The sequence below is a fragment of the Notothenia rossii genome (genome assembly GCF_949606895.1).
Source record: "Notothenia rossii genome assembly, chromosome: 8".
In the NCBI taxonomy this organism is placed as follows: Eukaryota; Metazoa; Chordata; class Actinopteri; order Perciformes; family Nototheniidae; genus Notothenia; species Notothenia rossii.
Genome location: NC_136906.1, coordinates 79,155,461 through 79,175,369, shown reverse-complemented (window position 1 = coordinate 79,175,369; position 19,909 = coordinate 79,155,461). Strand labels below are relative to the sequence as shown.

At 38.7% G+C, this 19,909-nt stretch overlaps 2 long non-coding RNA genes across 2 annotated transcripts; both read right to left on the bottom strand.

Moving 5' to 3' along the window:
- Window positions 1-13,291: 13,291 nt before the first annotated feature.
- LOC307016445 lies at window positions 13,292-14,499 on the bottom strand. The gene is made up of 3 exons (XR_013801809.1): window positions 14,410-14,499; window positions 14,301-14,329; window positions 13,292-13,835 (listed from the first exon to the last, which is right to left on the bottom strand). It is a non-coding gene; the product is annotated as an uncharacterized lncRNA (long non-coding RNA).
- A 3,296-nt stretch (window positions 14,500-17,795) lies between these two features.
- On the bottom strand, window positions 17,796-19,909 carry LOC307015338. The gene is made up of 3 exons (XR_013801476.1): window positions 19,822-19,909; window positions 19,312-19,440; window positions 17,796-18,731 (listed from the first exon to the last, which is right to left on the bottom strand). It is a non-coding gene; the product is annotated as an uncharacterized lncRNA (long non-coding RNA).

Genomic DNA, 19,909 nt, shown 5'->3' with positions numbered 1-19,909 from the left:
ACGAAAAAAAAACCTGCCCCTGCTGGGGATGAGGAATGACGAATAAGCCCTGTCTTGAGGGAGGCATCAATATAGTCCTTCATGGCCTCTTTCTCAGGTCCTGAAATTGCATAAAGTCGACCCTTAGGAATGGGAGACCTGGCAATTAAGTCAATCGCACAGTCATAGGAGCGGTGAGGAGGAAGAGCCAGAGCTTTGGACTTACTAAAAACTTCACTAAGGTCGTGGTAGCAGGAAGGAACTGAAAGTACATCCGGAAGATATATTTTTGGGACTGTATCCTGCCTAACACTCCCAGTGTTACATCCCCTGTCAATCTCTGCTACCTGCTTAAAACAGAGATCAATGCAATTCTTTCCCCACCCCTCCACCCTCCCAGATTGCCAATCTATGTGAGGGTTATGAAGTTTCAACCAGGGAAAACCCAAAATGAGTGGATGTTGGGCTGAGTTAAATAAGTGAAAAGACATTGTCTCATGGTGGTTATCATTACATCTTACTTCTAAAGGCTCCGTTTGGTGAGTCACTTTAAACAACAGCCGCCCATCGAGAGCACTCGCTTCAAGAGGCTGGGGTAGAGGTTTAGTTTTTATGTCCCATTTTTTAACTAAACCCCAATCCATAAGACTTTCGTCCGCCCCTGAGTCAATGAGAACACCATGAGTAACTACATTGTCTCTGATTTTTACCTGGATCCGGGTCAGGGTGCGAGGAGGAAAGTCAGAGGAAGAGATCCGGCTCACCAACGTACTCCTCTTCATTGGTGAGCCTCCTCTTTTACCGGACAAGCCGCTTGTGGGTGTCCGCGCTGCCCGCAGTAGAAACACAGGCCTTCCTTGAATCGACGCTGACGTTCTGCCAGCGACAGCTTGGCGCGGCCCAACTGCATTGGCTCCTCCACGGAGCCAGGGGGCGCTGTTGTCCGGAACGCAGCTGGTGAGGGGTGACGGGACCTCCAAGAAGAAGTAATATCCAGCGGCGAGCGTCTCCTCTGGAGAGGTGGATCAACCGCATCCTTGGATTTATTCCTTCTCCTCTCCGTCAAACGATTGTCTATTCGTAAAGCCATGGATATGACAGAGTCCAAATCAGCGGGCAGATCGAGAGGCGCCAGCTGGTCTTGTAAAGAATCCGAGAGACCGCTGACGAAAGCGTCAAACAATGCAGCGGAGTTCCAGCCGCTGTCGGCTGCCTTAGTCCGGAACTCGATGGCGTAGTCAGCCACACTCCGCTGATGTTGTCGCAGCTTGATCAGAGCCCGAGCTGCTTCCCTGCCCGGCGTGGTTTGATCGAAGGTCTTCCTCATAGTGTCTATGAAGTTCTCCAGAGACCCGCAGATAGGCGAGCCTCGGGACCATTCTGCCGTGGCCCACGCTGCTGCTCGGCCGGAGAGATGAGAGATCATAAAAGCCACTTTGGAAATGTCCGTGGGAAAAGCAGCCGGTTGGTGGTGATAGTGTAACTCACACTGCACGATGAACGGCCGGCAGCCTTCTGATTCCCCGGAGTACCTTTCGGGTGGAGCCAGACGCATGGAAGCACTGTGCGGCTCAGTAACCCGGTTGGGATCGAATCCGGTCACCGCTGGAACCGGAGGAGTCGTAGGAGGAGAAACAGCCTGCAGGTGAGTGAGCACACGCTGAACCTCTGCTGCCAGTAGATTAACTTGGGTCGTCAACGATGTTTGTAGTTCCCCCTGGCTGCTGGTTAGATCCTGCACTCCCTGCTGCATGGTGGCCATACGCTCCTCTTGTTGCCCAAGACGTTGGCCCTGAGAACGGATAGCGTTCTTAATCTGATCTGAGTCGGCTGAGTTCATTTTGATGGTCAGTTCGTACTGTCAAGGGGAGAACACTGAGGCATGAACTCAATTGCACGACTCAAAACTCAGACTCAGATAGCGTTTCAAAATAAAGACTTTACTGGAATTTGCACAGTACTAAAACAAGGAAAACAAAACCACTCTTTCGAGGAAAACTATAATGCGATCTATAGCATAGGTCCGTGAAAGGTCCGTGAAAAGGTCCGTGAGGTAAGCCGATACGTGGTCTTCGAGAGACAACGAACTGACAATTAACAGGAGGGAGCTAACACAATATATACACAGGTAAAGGGGACACAGTTGGAAACAATCAGGGCGGGGAAAATAATCAAGGACGCAGGAGACAGAAAAGGGGCGGGGAGCGTGGAGGCCTGAAATGAGAGGAAGAAATAATTAAGGGTATAGACATAAAGCACAAGACAAAGGGACATGACAACTCTAACATAAAGAATAAACTTTCACAATAAGTTTCTTGGACATGACACGTATCTCCTTATTGGTGATATATATTTTTTAAACTCATGAAACCTTGACTGTTCAGAGTTACAGTACATGGTTATCAAAGGGCAAAGCTACCAACATGATGATATGATAGAATATGATGCATTGCTGTAGATTAAATATCAAACAATCACAAAAAGGCGGGAAAACACAAAGACAGGAATTGACATCAGAGATGACACGAGGACAGTGTTTTACAAAAATAAAACAGGAAGAACAAAGAGCAAGATCACGATACAGACACTGTTAGTAGGAACCACAGAACACAGTGCAGATTCAAGATTAACATTTATTATTTGCAGATTGTATTGTTGTATCAGGAATAACAAAGAGAAAATGTACTTTCTACATTAAGACTGAAAACCCATTCAATCACATGGACATCAAAACACATGTTTTAACAGCTAAACTAAATGAAAGTGGATTAAAATAATGATTTTATACACATAGATATTCAAATGAGCTCAAGCTGCTTTAGCTCTAATAGCAGTCAGTACATCTTAAAAAGCTCTGAGACTTTCAGCTGGAAGATAATAGAAGCTTCTCTCTTCTTGTCTCTATTCTTGTTTTGCTCGATCTTAGTGCTGCATTTGATACTATCGACCATGATATCCTATTGCAAAGACTAGAGCACTTAGTTGGCATACAGGGAACTGCTTTAGGCTGGTTTAGGTCCTATCTATCTGAACGCTCTCAGTTTGTACGTGTCAACGATGAATCTTCCATGCAAACCAAAGTTAGCCATGGAGTACCACAGGGCTCAGTGCTCGGACCTATTTTGTTCACATTATATATGCTTCCACTAGGCAATATTATAAGGAATCATTCTGTAAACTTTCATTGTTATGCGGATGATACTCAACTATATTTATCAATCAAGCCTGATGAAATTAATCATCTAAATAAAATTCAAGACTGCCTCAAGGACTTAAAAACGTGGATGACCTTACATCTTTTGATGTTAAACACGACCAAAACTGAAGTTATTGTACTTGGCCCGAAGAATCTACGAAACAAACTATCTAAAGATATACTAACTATGGATGGCATTAATTTGGCCTCCAGTGAGACTGTAAGGAATCTTGGTGTTATATTTGATCAGGATTTATCCTTTAACGCCCACATAAAATCTATTTCAAGGACCGCCTACTTCCATCTACGTAACATTGCAAAAATCAGGCATATCTTGCCTCAAAACGATGCAGAGAAACTAGTCCATGCATTTGTTACTTCAAGGCTGGATTATTGTAACTCCTTATTATCAGGGTGTACCAAGAAGTCAGTCAAGTCGCTTCAGCTGATTCAAAATGCTGCAGCTCGTGTACTAACCAGAGTTAGGAAAAGGGACCACATTACTCCTGTCCTGGCTGCCTTACACTGGCTCCCTATAGAACACAGGATAGAATTTAAAATTCTTCTTCTCGCCTACAAAGCCCTTAATGGGCAGGCGCCATCTTAACTTAAAGAACTCATTAAACCCTACTGTCCTACTAGGGCATTGTGTTCCAAGAATGCAGGGTTGTTGGTTGTTCCTAGAGTCTCTAAAAGTACAATGGGAGCCAGAGCCTTTTCTTATCAAGCTCCACTTTTGTGGAATCAGCTTCCAGTTTGTGTTCGGACGGCAGACACCCTATCCGTTTTTAAGAGTGCGCTTAAGACCTTCCTTTTTGATAAAGCTTATAGTTAGGGCTGATTAGATTCAGCCCCTAGTTTTGCTGATATAGGCTTAGTTTGTCGGGGGACATCTTACTTCTTCCTTCTCTCTGTCTATACCTGTGTACTCTCATGTTCCGATTAACCCAGCTTCCCCAAATGTCTTTCTTTTTGGTGTCTATATACGCCGGGATCCGGAGTCATGGATGATCCTGCGGTCCTGTGTCATGGATCGCGAGTCCTGGATCTTGAGTCGTGGCTGTGGTCCTGGATCATAAGTCCTGGATGGATATCCTCGTGGATTCATCTTCTTATTATACACACATGCATTTCAAAACATTTGGTCTACCTATGTTGTAAATGTATTATCTCTTCGATTTACACACGGCATCTATTGCACGTCTGTCCGTCCTGGGAGAGGGATCCCTCCTCTGTTGCTCTCCCTGAGGTTTCTCCCATGTTCCCCTTTAAACTGTGGGTGTTCTCTGGAAGTGTTTCCTTGTACGATGTGAGGGTCTAAGGACAGAGGGTGTCGTATTGTCATACTGATATTCTGTACAAACTGTGAAGTCCACTGAGACAAATGTAACATTTGTGATATTGGGCTATATAAATAAACATTCATTGATTGATTGATTCCTCTATCTCTTGTCCTGATGAAATTGTTATGTTTATGCATGGTTTTTGTTGTTGTTGTGTTTTTTGTTGTTGTTTGCTCCTTTTACCCCTCACTACTCTGTCTTGACTAGATGGGGTGTCCTGCTATCACCCTGAAGTGAAATAATTATTTGATTGACTTCGAATGACTCTTTGATTATGGACGGTTTCCATTAAATAATAATCAAAATATAGATGGACAATAGATCTAATTTGAGATTTTAAACAGCATACATTTGAAATTGTGCTTCAGAAAGTAATGTTATTTTAGGAGTGTTGTGAGATGGTGTCAACATCAATTGAAATTAGTCACCCAGTGGAAATGTCTGATATGTCTTCATAACTGTATCCTTACATTTTACATTCACTCAGTTATAATGTGGTAGGTACGTAGTTTGTTTTAAATTATTATTAATCACATCATATAGGACATATTTCTTAATTTAAGCTCCAGTATATATGAATATGTTTGGTGAGTTTTTTAGGTGTATTTGTTATTGACCGATTAAACGCTTTTATTTTGAAGGCAGATTTTACAGGCCTCTACCGTAATGCATAGGATATTCGCGCACTGCAATACAGGTGCGGGCTGGCTTGACTGTGTTTTCCGAAGTGGGGGCTGGCATGACCACAGTCTGTTTACCCAGTGTTTCCTGACATGAAACGTTTTATTTCACCTTGCTATGTGTTTTTAACGTATCTTTAAAAACGGGGACATTTCCGGGGACAGTTTCAACCGGGGACAGGCCAATACAAACGGGGACTGTCCCCAGAAAATGGGGACGTCTGGTCACCCTACCTTATTGGTGATTCTTCTTTGTTTTAAACTCATGAAACCTTGACTGTTCAGAGTTACAGTACATGGTTGTCAAAGGGCAAAGCTACAAACATGATGATATTATATAATATGATGCATTGCTGTAGATTAAATATCCAACAATCACAAAAAGGCGGGAAAACACAAAGACAGGAAGTGACGTCAGAGATGACACAAGGACAGTGTTTAACAAAATAAAACAGGAAGTACACAGACCAAGATCACGATAAAGACTCTGTTAGTAGGAACCACAGAACACAGTGCAGAATCAAGATTAACATTTATTATTTGCAGATTGTATTGTTGTATCAGGAATAACAAAGAGAAAACGTACTTTCTACATTAAGGCTGAAAACCCATTAAATCACATGGACATCAAAACACATGTTTTAACAGCTAAGCTAAATGAAAGTGGATTAAAATAATGATTTGATACACATAGATATTCAAATGAGCTCAAGCTGCTTTAGCTCTAATAGCAGTCAGTACATCTTAAAAAAGCTCTGAGACCTTCAGCTGGAAGATAATAGAAGCTTCTCTCTTCCTCTATCTCTTGTTCTGATGAAATGTTTCCAACATAGTGAGTTAGCTGAGAAGTGATGCGTCTACTTCCTCTCATTAGTATGATGTCAACTTCTCAAAGTGACTTTAGACTATTCCCAAAAATAGTCAAACACAATTGTTGGATTTTCTTTTTTATTTGTAGATTCTAATGTCAACAGATATTACAAAGAGAAAACTTACTTTCTACATTAAGGCTGAAAATCCATTCAATCAAATGAACTTCAAAACACAAAGCAAAGCTAAATGAAAGTGAATGAAAATAATAATTCTGAACACAGAGATATTAAAATGAGCTCAAGCTTCAAAAACAATCAGAACATCTTAAAATCAGCTCTGAACCTTCAGCATGAAGACAATATAAGGAAACAAGAGTTCAAAGCTCTTTCCAGTGACATCCAGTGGTTTATTAGATCAAGACTCAAATGAAATCATATGTAATTCAGAATGAGTGTATAATCTTCCACTCCTGATGTGAAACATGAAGATAGATGTAGACGTTGTTGATCAGTGGAGTCTGATGGAGGCAGAAGTGTTGCTCAAACTCCATCAGGAGGTCTGATGTTTTCATAGTTCACTGTACCATCATCTACACCATAACGCACCTGTAGTAAACAACAACAACAACAACAACAACAACAACAACAACACTGAGTTGGTTTCAAAGGATTTCAAAGTAAAACACAGTTCACAGTTGAATCAGCAGACCCTGAACGCACCATCAGTTCCCGTCTGATCTGATTGATACTGACTTCAGGACAGTTTGCTTTGAAACTAGATTTGATCCTGCACATTATTCACAGTAACAAACACATTGTTTTCTAAAACAACAAAACTATTAGCATTGCTAAAAGCCACTAGTGTGAAGGTGGGGAAATCCTGTATGTGATGTGATTCAGGGGAATCAGTCCTTTAATCTGAACTCATCATGTTCAGTTGTTACTGACAGGTTCAAAGAGGTGTTGATTCAGATCTATGGTCTCTCTGGAGGCTGTACTTTGTGTCTGTGTTTATCAGTTCATCATGAAGAGAGAGTCAAAACAGTTCAGTGTTTAGATGTAAAAACTCACATTGATTTCATCCATCTGTGTTTGCTTCTCTGAGAAGAAAGAAGAGAAAGTTCACTTTACTTTCCACAATTTAAAAAAACTTTTAAGTTTGATCTGTGAATGTTCTCACCTTTAGCTCTCGTCCATGTTGACCGCCACGACAATCATTATGAGAGCGGCTAAACCCACAGACACGAGGACGAGCCTCAAGAGACCTGGAGAGAGAATATCATGTTTTTAAAGATATGTATATATATTTATTTTTTAAAGAAATGGAGATGTTTTTAAATGTATCTAGATGTAATCACGTTGAATGCCAATCAGTGCAAAGATGTGATGTGATTTCTTAGCTAAATGTATATCATTTAAAAAGAAAAAAACCATCTTAAAACAAACCAGAATAGTCTTTGATTTAAGACAAAGCTTTTTAATTAAGCAATATTCATATATAAACCAATAATTATTTACTACATCACTTTAAATGTTTTGCTTTTAACTTTAATGAATGGTTTTGTTACAGAAAGTGAGTTAATTAAACGTTTTCTTTATTTGTTCCATGTGTACGGGGGACAGAAGACAAAGAGATTCTAGAGACAGATAACGTACAGATGCTGAGACTCTTGTAGTTTGGCTGAATCTTCAGAGATGAGGTTAATAGCGGAGATACTTACATTACATGTAGATGCTACAAAAAGAATGTGTTACTTTCTAACAAGTCAAAGTTACTTTTGGGACAAAAACTGCATTAAAAAAACACGTAATCTGCAACGAGTTTGACAGAATAAACCAGAAAGACTTATTTAAAGAACCAAATACTAATTCTCTCCAGAGATTTCAACCTCAGCTCAAAATGGAAATGTGAAGCATCAAAACAACATACTAAATATTTGAGGTACCGTAAAATAGATTTGTTTAAGATTGATGATACTGTCTAGTTTTTACCTGATGGTGATGTTGGTGTTGTTGTTGCTTGTTGTTCGTCCCCATCTGAACAAGATGAACACAACTCTTCAGAAGTAATATGCTTACCATATATTGTGACGTAATTTTTAAACTTTATTAAATCAGATAAACACCCTTTTTATGTCATTTTTCGCGTAACTTTGAAGTGACTTTAAACAGTGTGATCAAAAATGTTCTCACCTGAGGACTGAGGGCTGAAGGTCTGCACGTTGCCATCATCAGCTGTTACTTCACAAGTAAAAAACCTAGACCTTTGTGTATAACTGAAATGAGAAGTCAGAAATGTCACAGAGGCAGAGCAGGAAGACTGTGATGTCTCTATCTCTCTGTGATCTTTATCCACATCTTGACCCTGAAGCAGCCACTTCACTTTGTGTCTACACCCTCCATATGTCTCCACAGAGCAGCGTAACGTCACCTCATCATTGACCTGATGCTCAGTCACTGCAGATGGAGATATCGTGAGAGAAAGATAATAATTAACTTCAGCACTGTAATAATAATAATTGTAATGTTTTAGTATTTTGCTCTACAGAGAAAGTTTGGAAAGATTATGATGGAAATACTCACTGGTAACAACAGACAGAAGAACCTGAGAGTCTGGACCTTGTTGTTGTCCTGATCTGAACTGTCTGCATACGTAATAACCAGCATCCTCCTCTGTGACCTTCTTTATAACCAGAGAACATTTCTCTGTAACTCTCAGTCTGTCTGATTTAGCATGGTTACCAATCTGCCCACCTTTAACCAGCATTACTTTGCTTCCTGAATCACTGAAGATCCAGGTAGTACCATCACATTCAACCTGATCATGGATCACATTACACGGCAGATTGGCTTCATCTTCAGCTCTGACAGAGAGGAAGAGGACACGCTGTCCAATTGCAGCCCCTGAATAAACAAGAGAGAAATATAAAGAATACAGAGAAATAAAAATTTTCATTGAAGATACAACTAAAGTTTCCCTATTTGTCTAAAAGTTGCCTTCCCCTCGTTGGAAGACAAACAGACCTCTTCTCTGTCTTGGTTAAAAGGAGATTAGTTAATAAAGTAACATTCATGAATAAATTACCTTTTTAAATGTTTCTAAATAAATAAATTGTGAAGGAATCCTTACCTGTAAACTGAAGCAGCAGAATGAGAAGTGAAGACATTTTAATCCGTTCGAACTCGTCCATCGTGTCTCTTGTATTCGTGTTAGTCTCTAGACTGGCTGCTTCTTAAAGAGAAATGTTGAATGTACTTCCTTATATTAGAAATGTGTCACTTCCTCAAAGTAGCTGCGTCTTCTTTTCTCTTACACCTTTATTGTTATTTCGCCTCTCAGCATTGACTCAATCAAGATGAGCGCATGTCACTTCCTGTGGGTTTACTGTAATAACATTCATATAAAAAACATAACCATATAAGCACATTAGATAACAGCGGACGAATTATACTAAGAATATTTTGTAAATTATAACATTAAAGGTACTTGTAATTCACTTCCAGATTAGAAATGACATCTCCTTCCTGTCCAGTGGAAACCACGTATCTCCTTATTGGTGATATTTATTTTTTAAACTCATGAAACCTTGACTGTTCAGAGTTACAGTACATGGTTATCAAAGGGCAAAGCTACCAACATGATGATATTATAGAATATGATGCATTGCTGTAGATTAAATATCAAACAATCACAAAAAGGCGGGAAAACACAAAGACAGGAAGTGACATCAGAGATGACACAAGGACAGTGTTTAACAAAATAAAACAGGAAGTACAAAGAGCAAGATCATGATAAAGACAATGTTAGTAGGAACCACAGAACACAGTGCAGAATCAAGATTAACATTTATTATTTGTATTATTTTATCTGACTTTCTACATTAAGGCTGAACACCCATTAAATCACATGGACATCAAAACACATGTTTTAACAGCTAAGCTAAATGAAAGTGGATTAAAATAATGATTTTATACACATAGATATTCAAATGAGCTCAAGCTGCTTTAGCTCTAATAGCAGTCAGTACATCTTAAAAAGCTCTGAGACTTTCAGCTGGAAGATAAAAGAAGCTTCTCTCTTCCTGTCTATATTCTTGTTTGGCTCGATCTCATTGCTGCATTTGATACTATCGACCATGATATCCTATTGCAAAGACTAGAGCACTTAGTTGGCATACAGGGAACTGCTTTAGGCTGGTTTAGGTCCTATCTATCTGAACGCTCTCAGTTTGTACGTGTCAACGATGAATCTTCCACGCAAACCAAAGTTAGCCATGGAGTGCCACAGGGCTCAGTGCTCGGACCTATTTTGTTCACACTATATATGCTTCCGTTAGGCAATATTATAAGGAATCATTCTGTAAACTTTCATTGTTATGCGGATGATACTCAACTATATTTATCAATCAAGCCTGATGAAATTAATCATCTAAATAAAATTCAAGACTGCCTCAAGAACTTAAAAACGTGGATGACCTTACATTTTTTGATGTTAAACACGACCAAAACTGAAGTTATTGTACTCGGCCCGAAGAATCTACGAAACAAACTATCTAAAGATATATTAACTATGGATGGCATTAATTTGGCCTCCAGTGAGACTGTAAGGAATCTTGGTGTTATATTTGATCAGGATTTATCCTTAAACGCCCACATAAAATCAATTTCAAGGACCGCCTACTTCCATCAACGTAACATTGCAAAAATCAGTCCAACTTGCCTCAAAACGATGCAGAGAAACTAGTCCATGCATTTGTTACTTCAAGGCTGGATTATTGTAACTCCTTATTATCAGGGTGTACCAAGAAGTCAGTCAAGTCGCTTCAGCTGATTCAAAATGCTGCAGCTCGTGTACTAACCAGAGTTAGGAAAAGGGACCACATTACTCCTGTCCTGGCTGCCTTACACTGGCTCCCGATAGAACACAGGATATAATTTAAAATTCTTCTTCTCGCCTACAAAGCCCTTAATGGGCAGGCACCATCTTACCTTAAATAACTCATTATACCCTACTGTCCTATTAAGGCATTGCGTTCCAAGAATGCAGGGTTGTTGGTTGTTCCTAGAGTCTCTAAAAGTACAATGGGAGCCAGAGCCTTTTCTTATCAAGCTCCACTTTTGTGGAATCAGCTTCAAGTTTGTGTTCGGACGGCAGACACCCTATCCGTTTTTAAGAGTGCGCTTAAGACCTTCCTTTTTGATAAAGCGTATAGTTAGGGCTGATTAGATTCAGCCCCTAGTTTTGCTGATATAGGCTTAGTTTGTCGGGGGACATCTTACTTCTTCCTTCTCTCTGTCTATACCTGTGTACTCTCATGTTCCGATTAACCCAGCTTCCCCAAATTTCTTTCTTTTTGCTGTCTATATACGTCGGGATCCGGAGTCATGGATGATCCTGCGGTCCTGTGTCATGGATCGCGAGTCCTGGATCTTGAGTCGTGGCTGCGGTCCTGGATCATAAGTCCTGGATGGATATCCTCGTGGATTCATCTTCCTATTATACACACATGCATTTCAAAACATTTGGACTACCTATGTTGCAAATGTATTATCTTTTCAATTTACACACGGCATCTATTGCACGTCTGTCCGTCCTGGGAGAGGGATCCCTCCTCTGTTGCTCTCCCTGAGGTTTCTCCCATGTTCCCCTTTAAACTGTGGGGTTTTTCTCTGGAAGTTTTTCCTTGTACGATGTGAGGGTCTAAGGACAGAGGGTGTCGTATTGTCATACTGATATTCTGTACAAACTGTGAAGTCCACTGAGACAAATGTAACATTTGTGATATTGGGCTGTATAAATAAACATTGATTGATTGATTGATTCCTCTATCTCTTGTCCTGATGAAATTGTTATGTTTATGCATGGTTTTTGTTGTTGTTGTGTTTTTTGTTGTTGTTTGCTCCTTTTACCCCTCACTACTCTGTCTTGACTAGATGGGGTCTCCTGCTATCACCCTGAAGTGAAATAATTATTTGATTGACTTCGAATGACTCTTTGATTATGGACAGTTTCCATTAAATAATAATCTAAATATAGATGGACAATAGATCTAATTTGAGATTTTAAACAGCATACATTTTAAATTGTGCTTCAGAAAGTAATGTTATTTTAGGAGTGTTGTGAGATGGTGTCAACATCAATTGAAATGAGTCACCCAGTGGAAATGTCTGATATGTCTTCATAACTGTATCCTTACATTTTACATTCACTCAGTTATAATGTGGTAGGTACGTAGTTTGTTTGAAATTATTATTAATCACATTATATAGGACATATTTCTTAATTTAAGCTCCAGTATATATGAATATGTTTGGTGAGTTTTTTAGGTGTATTTGTTATTGACCGATTAAACGCTTTTATTTTGAAGGCAGATTTTACAGGCCTCTACCGTAATGCATAGGATATTCGCGCACTGCAATACAGGTGCGGGCTGGCTTGACTGTGTTTTCCGAAGTGGGGGCTGGCATGACCACAGTCTGTTTACCCAGTGTTTCCTGACATGAAACGTTTTATTTCACCTTGCTATGTGTTTTTAACGTATCTTTAAAAACGGGGACATTTCCGGGGACAGTTTCAACCGGGGACAGGCCAATACAAACGGGGACTGTCCCCAGAAAATGGGGACGTCTGGTCACCCTACCTTATTGGTGATTCTTCTTTGTTTTAAACTCATGAAAACTTGAATGTTCAGAGTTACAGTACATGGTTGTCAAAGGGCAAAGCTACAAACATGATGATTTTATATAATATGATGCATTGCTGTAGATTAAATATCCAACGATCGAAAAAAGGCGCGAAAACACAAAGACAGGAAGTGACGTCAGAGATGACACAACGACAGTGTTTAACAAAATAAAACAGGAAGTACAAAGAGCAAGATCACGATAAAGACTCTGTTCGTAGGAACCACAGAACACAGTGCAGAATCAAGATTAACATTTATTATTTGCAGATTGTATTGTTGTATCAGGAATAACAAAGAGAAAACGTACTTTCTACATTAAGGCTGAAAACCCATTAAATCACATGGACATCAAAACACATGTTTTAACAGCTAAACTAAATGAAAGTGGATTAAAATAATGATTTGATACACATAGATATTCAAATGAGCTCAAGCTGCTTTAGCTCTAATAGCAGTCAGTACATCTTAAAAAAGCTCTGAGACCTTCAGCTGGAAGATAATAGAAGCTTCTCTCTTCCTCTATCTCTTGTTCTGATGAAATGTTTCCAACATAGTGAGTTAGCTGAGAAGTGATGCGTCTACTTCCTCTCATAAGTATGATGTCAACTTCTCAAAGTGACTTTAGACTATTTGCAAAAATAGTCAAACACAATTGTTGGATTTTCTTTTTTATTTGTAGATTCTAATGTCAACAGATATTACAAAGAGAAAACTTACTTTCTACATTAAGGCTGAAAACCCATTCAATCAAATGAACTTCAAAACACAAAGCAAAGCGAAATGAAAGTGAATGAAAGTAATAATTGTGAACACAGAGATATTCAAATGAGCTCAAGCTTCAAAAACAATCAGTACATCTTGAAATCAGCTCTGAACCTTCAGCATGAAGACAATATAAGGAAACAAGAGTCAAAAGCTCTTTCCAGTGACATCCAGTGGTTTATTAGATCAAGACTCAAATGAAATCATATGTAATTCAGAATGAGTGTATAATCTTCCACTCCTGATGTGAAACATGAAGATAGATGTAGACGTTGTTGATCAGTGGAGTCTGATGGAGGCAGAAGTGTTGCTCAAACTCCATCAGGAGGTCTGATGTTTTCATAGTTCACTGTACCATCATCTACATCATAACGCACCTGTAGTAAACAACAACAACAACAACAACAACAACAACAACAACACTGAGTTGGTTTCAAAGGATTTCAAAGTAAAACACAGTTCACAGTTTAATCAGCAGACCCTGAACGCACCATCAGTTCCCGTCTGATCTGATTGATACTGACTTCAGGACAGTTTGCTTTGAAACTAGATTTGATCCTGCACATTATTCACAGTAACAAACACATTGTTTTCTAAAACAACAAAACTATTAGCATTGCTAAAAGCCACTAGTGTGAAGGTGGGGAAATCCTGTATGTGATGTGATTCAGGGGAATCAGTCCTTTAATCTGAACTCATCATGTTCAGTTGTTACTGACAGGTTCAAAGAGGTGTTGATTCAGATCTATGGTCTCTCTGGAGGCTGTACTTTGTGTCTGTGTTTATCAGTTCATCATGAAGAGAGAGTCAAAACAGTTCAGTGTTTAGATGTAAAAACTCACATTGATTTCATCCATCTGTGTTTGCTTCTCTGAGAAGAAAGAAGAGAAAGTTCACTTGACTTTCCACAACTCAAAAAAACGTTTAAGTTTGATCTGTGAATGTTCTCACCTTTAGCTCTCGTCCATATGCTGACCGCCACGACAATCATTATGAGAGCTGCTAAACCCACAGACACGAGGACGAGCCTCAAGAGACCTGGAGAGAGAATATAATGTTTTAAAAGATATGTATATATATTTTTTTTTTTAAAGAAATGGAGATGTTTTGAAATGTATCTAGATGTAATCACTTTGAATGCCAATCAGTGCAAAGATGTGATGTGATTTCTTAACAAAATGTATATCATTTAAAAGAAATAAACCCATCTTAAAACAAACCAGAATAGTCTTTGATTTAAGAGAAAGCTTTTTATTTAAGCAATATTCATATATAAACCAATCATAATTTACTACATCACTTTAAATGTTTTGCTTTTAACTTTAATGAATGGCTTTGTTACAGAAAGTGAGTTAATTAAACGTTTTCTTTATTTGTTCCATGTGTACGGGGGACAGAAGACAAAGAGATTCTAGAGACAGATAACGTACAGACGCTGAGACTCTTGTAGTTTGGCTGAATCTTCAGAGATGAGGTTAATAGCGGAGATACTTACATTACATGTTGGTGCTACAAAAAGAATGTGTTACTTTCTACCAAGTCAAATTTACTTTTGGTACAAAAACTGCATTAAAAAAAACACGTCATCTGCAACGAGTTTGACAGAATAAACCAGAAAGACTTATTTAAAGAACCAAATACTAATTCTCTCCAGAGATTTCAACCTCAGCTCAAAATGGAGATGTGAAGCATCAAAACAATATACTAAATATTTGAGGTACCGTAAACTAGATTTGTTTAAGATTGATGATACTGTCTAGTTTTTACCTGATGGTGATGTTGGTGTTGGTGTTGCTTGTTGTTCGTCCCCATCTGAACAAGATGAACACAACTCTTCAGAAGTAATATGCTTACCATATATTGTGACGTAATGTTTAAACTTAATTAAATCAGATAAACACCCTTTTTATGTAATTTGTCACACCACTTTGAAGTGACTTTAAGCAGTCTGATAACAAACGTTCTCACCTGAGGACTGAGGGCTGAAGGTCTGCACGTTGTCACCTGTTACTTCACAAGTAAAAAACCTAGACCTTTGTGTATAACTGAAATGAGAAGTCGGAAATGTCACAAAAGCAGAGCAGCCAGACGATGATGTCCTTATATCCTTGTTCTCTTTATCCACATCTGGACCGTGAAGCAGCCACATCACTGAGTGTCTACAACCTTCACGTCTCGACATAGAGCAGCGTAACGTCACCTCATCCTTGTCCTGATGTTCAGTCACTGAAGATGGAGATATTGTGAGAGAAAGATAACAACAGTAAAAATAACTTCAGCACTGTAATAATAATAATTGTAATGTTTTAATATTTTGCTCTACAGAGAAAGTTTGGAAACATTATGATGGAAACACTCACTGGTAACAACAGACAGGTAAACCTGAGAGTCTGAACCTTGATGTTCTCCTGATCTGATCTGTCTGCAGATGTAATAACCAGCATCCTCCTCTGTGACCTTCTTTATAACCAGAGAACATTTCTCTGTAAGTCTCAGTCTGTCTGATTTAGCATGGTTACCAATCTGCCCACCTTTAACCAGCTCTACTGCACTTCCTGAATCACTGAAGAGCCAGGTAGTACTGTTACATTCAACCTGATCATGGGTCACTTTGTTACACGGCAAAGTGGCTTCATCTCCAACTCTGACAGAGAGGAAGAGGTATCGCTGTCCAATTGCAGCCCCTGAATAAACAAGAGAGAAATATAAAGAATACAGAGAAATATAAATGTTCATTTAAGATACAACTAAAGTTTCCCTATTTGTCTAAAAGTTGCCTTCCCCTCGTTGGAAGACAAACAGACCACTTCTCTGTCTTGGTTAAAATGAGATTAGGTAATAAAGTAACATTCATGAATAAATTACCGTTTTTAATGTTTTCTAAATTTATACATGTTGTAGGAATCCTTACCTGTAAAATGAAGCAGCAGAATGAGAAGTGAAGACATTTGAATCTGTTTTAACTCGTCCATCGTGTCTCTTGTATTCGTGTAAGTCTCTAGACTGGCTGCCTCTTAAAGAGAAATGTTGAATGAACTTCCTTATATTAGAAATGCGTCACTTCCTCAAAGTTGCTGCCTCTTCTTTTTTCTTAGGAATTTCTCGTTAATTCGCCTCTCAGCATCGACTCAAGATGAGCGCCTTCCTGTGGGTTTACTGTAACATTCATATAAAAAACATAATTATATAAGCACATTAGATACCAGCGGACGAATGATACCAAATACATTTTCTGAAGTAATCAGGTTAAAAGTTACTTGTAATTCAATAACAGATTAGAAATGACATCTCCTTCCTGTCCAGTGAAAACCACGTATCTCCTTATTGGTGATATATATTTTTTAAACTCATGAAAACTTGACTGTTCAGAGTTACAGTACATGGTTGTCAAAGGGCAAAGCTACAAACATGATGATATTATAGAATATGATTATAGATTAAATATCCAACTATCACAAAAAGGCGGGAAAACACAAAGACAGGAAGTGACGTTAGAGATGACACAAGGACAGTGTTTAACAAAATAAAACAGGAAGTACAAAGAGCAAGATCACGATAAAGACTCTGTTAGTAGGAACCACAGAACACAGTGCAGAATCAAGATTAACATTTATTATTACATGGTTTAGTTGAATACTCGATTCTGATTGGTCAATTCAGAACACGTGAGACGTTGTTAATCCAGAACAGACAGACCGCTGTCAAGGATTTATTGACCGTTGTTAAGGACGCTCACATCTGCACAAAGAAGTCCGTTCGATTTAACTGTATACAGTTGGTCTGAAAAGCAAACTGCATGCAGTTTGCTTTTCTAACTGACAAGACAAGAGCGACAAGAAAACAGCGGAGAAGTAACGGGCAGAAATCCTCCTTTTTACGCAGCGGTCCAGACATAGACATCAGACGGCGACACATATTCAGTGTGCAGTTCCTTTGGCATTAGGGCAGGGATATCTAGATACTTCCCAAGGTTTGACATAATGAATTGTGCTACATTTAAAGCAAGCAGCGATGTTTTCAAATCTGTAATCAAAAAGCTCCTCAAAAACACTATCGAAGCAGTTCCTGCCGTTGCTACGTTAGTTCAAACGTTAACAACGGACTATTTCTCTTCGCGGATGCATGTCAATTTAAATCAATATATACAACTTTTTTTTAAATCAATAAAATCATTTTCTAAATCCATAAAAGCATTTCAATTAATATTGGGAGTCATAAGGTTACTTTGTTGAGAATGTGGCCTTGTAATAAGCGGGATAATGTGCAGCGACTTGTTCATTATGGGGAAAAGAACACCTTCAGGCCGATCTAGATCCCTCCGCTTCGCGTCGGGCTCCTGATCAGCCTGTGTTTTCCCCATAATGACCGCGTCGCAGCACATTATCCCTTACTTATTTGCAGATTGTATTGTTGTATCAGGAATAACAAAGAGAAAACGTACTTTCTACATTAAGACTGAAAACCCATTAAATCACATGGACATCAAAACACATGTTTTAACAGCTAAACTAAATGAAAGTGGATTAAAATAATGATTTTATACACATAGATATTCAAATGAGCTCAAGCTGCTTTAGCTCTAATAGCAGTCAGTACATCTTAAAAAAGCTCTGAGACCTTCAGCTGGAAGATAATAGAAGCTTCTCTCTTCCTCTATCTCTTGTTCTGATGAAATGTTTCCAACATAGTTTGTTAGCTGAGAAGTGATGCGTCTACTTCCTCTCATAAGTATGATGTCAACTTCTCAAAGTGACTTTAGACTATTTCCAAAAATAGTCAAACACAATTGTTGGATTTTTTTTTTTATTTGTTGATTCTAATGTCAACAGATATTACAAAGAGAAAACTTACTTTCTACATTAAGGCTGAAAACCCATTCAATCAAATGAACTTCAAAACACAAAGCAAAGCTAAATGAAAGTGAATGAAAGTAATAATTCTGAACACAGAGATATTAAAATGAGCTCAAGCTTCAAAAACAATCAGAACATCTTAAAATCAGCTCTGAACCTTCAGCATGAAGACAATATAAGGAAACAAGAGTTCAAAGCTCTTTCCAGTGACATCCAGTGGTTTATTAGATCAAGACTCAAACGAAATAATATGTAATTCAGAATGAGTGTATAATCTTCCACTCCTGATGTGAAACATGAAGATAGATGTAGACGTTGTTGATCAGTGGAGTCTGATGGAGGCAGAAGTGTTGCTCAAACTCCATCAGGAGGTCTGATGTTTTCATAGTTCACTGTACCATCATCTACACCATAACGCACCTGAGGAAAACAACATCAACACTGAGTTGGTTACAAAGGAAGTAAACACAGTTCACAGTTGAGTCAGCAGACCCTGAACGCACCATCAGTTCATCCCTTCCTCCCAAAAACCCTTGAACGCTTCATCCTTCATTGCCCACTTCCCTTCTTCCATTCATCCGTCTATCACTAAATCCCTCCTTCCTGACATCCCAACCCAGTCTCATAAAAAACCGTGTAATAACTACGTTAGTCCACAACTTAGGACGTAGTATTTCTACAAAAACGCCTCTGAAATTGTAAGATCCCTACGTTTTTTTTCACCATTCATTCTAATACTACGTCCTACGTTGTGGACCAACGTAGTTATTACACGTTTTTTTGTGAGACTGGGTTGGACATCCCTTTAAACCTTTCATCCCTAATTCCCTTTGTCCCTTCATCCTTTTAGACCTCACTATACCTACATCTCTTCAACTACCCCTCAATTCTTTGAAAACTTCTCCCTTCATCCCCTCTCCCCTCATCTCTTTCTATTTAAGTTTGATCTGATTCAACTGTTTACTGTCAAAACGTTTATCTTCTTATCCATAAAACTTACAATGTTTTCATCCGTCTTAGGTCCAGAAGAGGCAACAGAGCATCGATGTAATCTTCCAGCTGGCAGGCGCAAAGAATATTATGAATGCTGGAACACCCACTATCACAACGAGGGTACACCACCACCAACCTGGAAGAGGAATTAAAATCATAACATTTAGAATTGAATAAAAAAGTACTTTTTGTGGATGATTCAGTTTTTCAGGTGTTTGTGCAACGGATTAACAAAACTCAACAAATCTTTGGTAGCTCAACTTGTTCTCACCTGAGGACTGAAGGCTGAACGTTATCTAAATGTAATCACGTTGAACTCAAATCAGTTTAAAGATGTGATGTTATTTCTCCTGAAAATGTATTTCATCAGCTTATTTGATTTAAGAGAAATATTTTTATATCAATCAATATTCATATATAAATATATACATCAATAATCATTTACTTTAATTTAAGACGAGTGTCGTTATAAAAGCGAGTTAATTAAACTAATTTCCATAAAAAAACAAAGAATAACCTAGTTTATCTTCAGTGATTACGGAAGCTGTCGTATTGAAACCTGATCTGGAGTCGCTCTCTGTTGTTGCTGCTGTGTCCTCACCTGA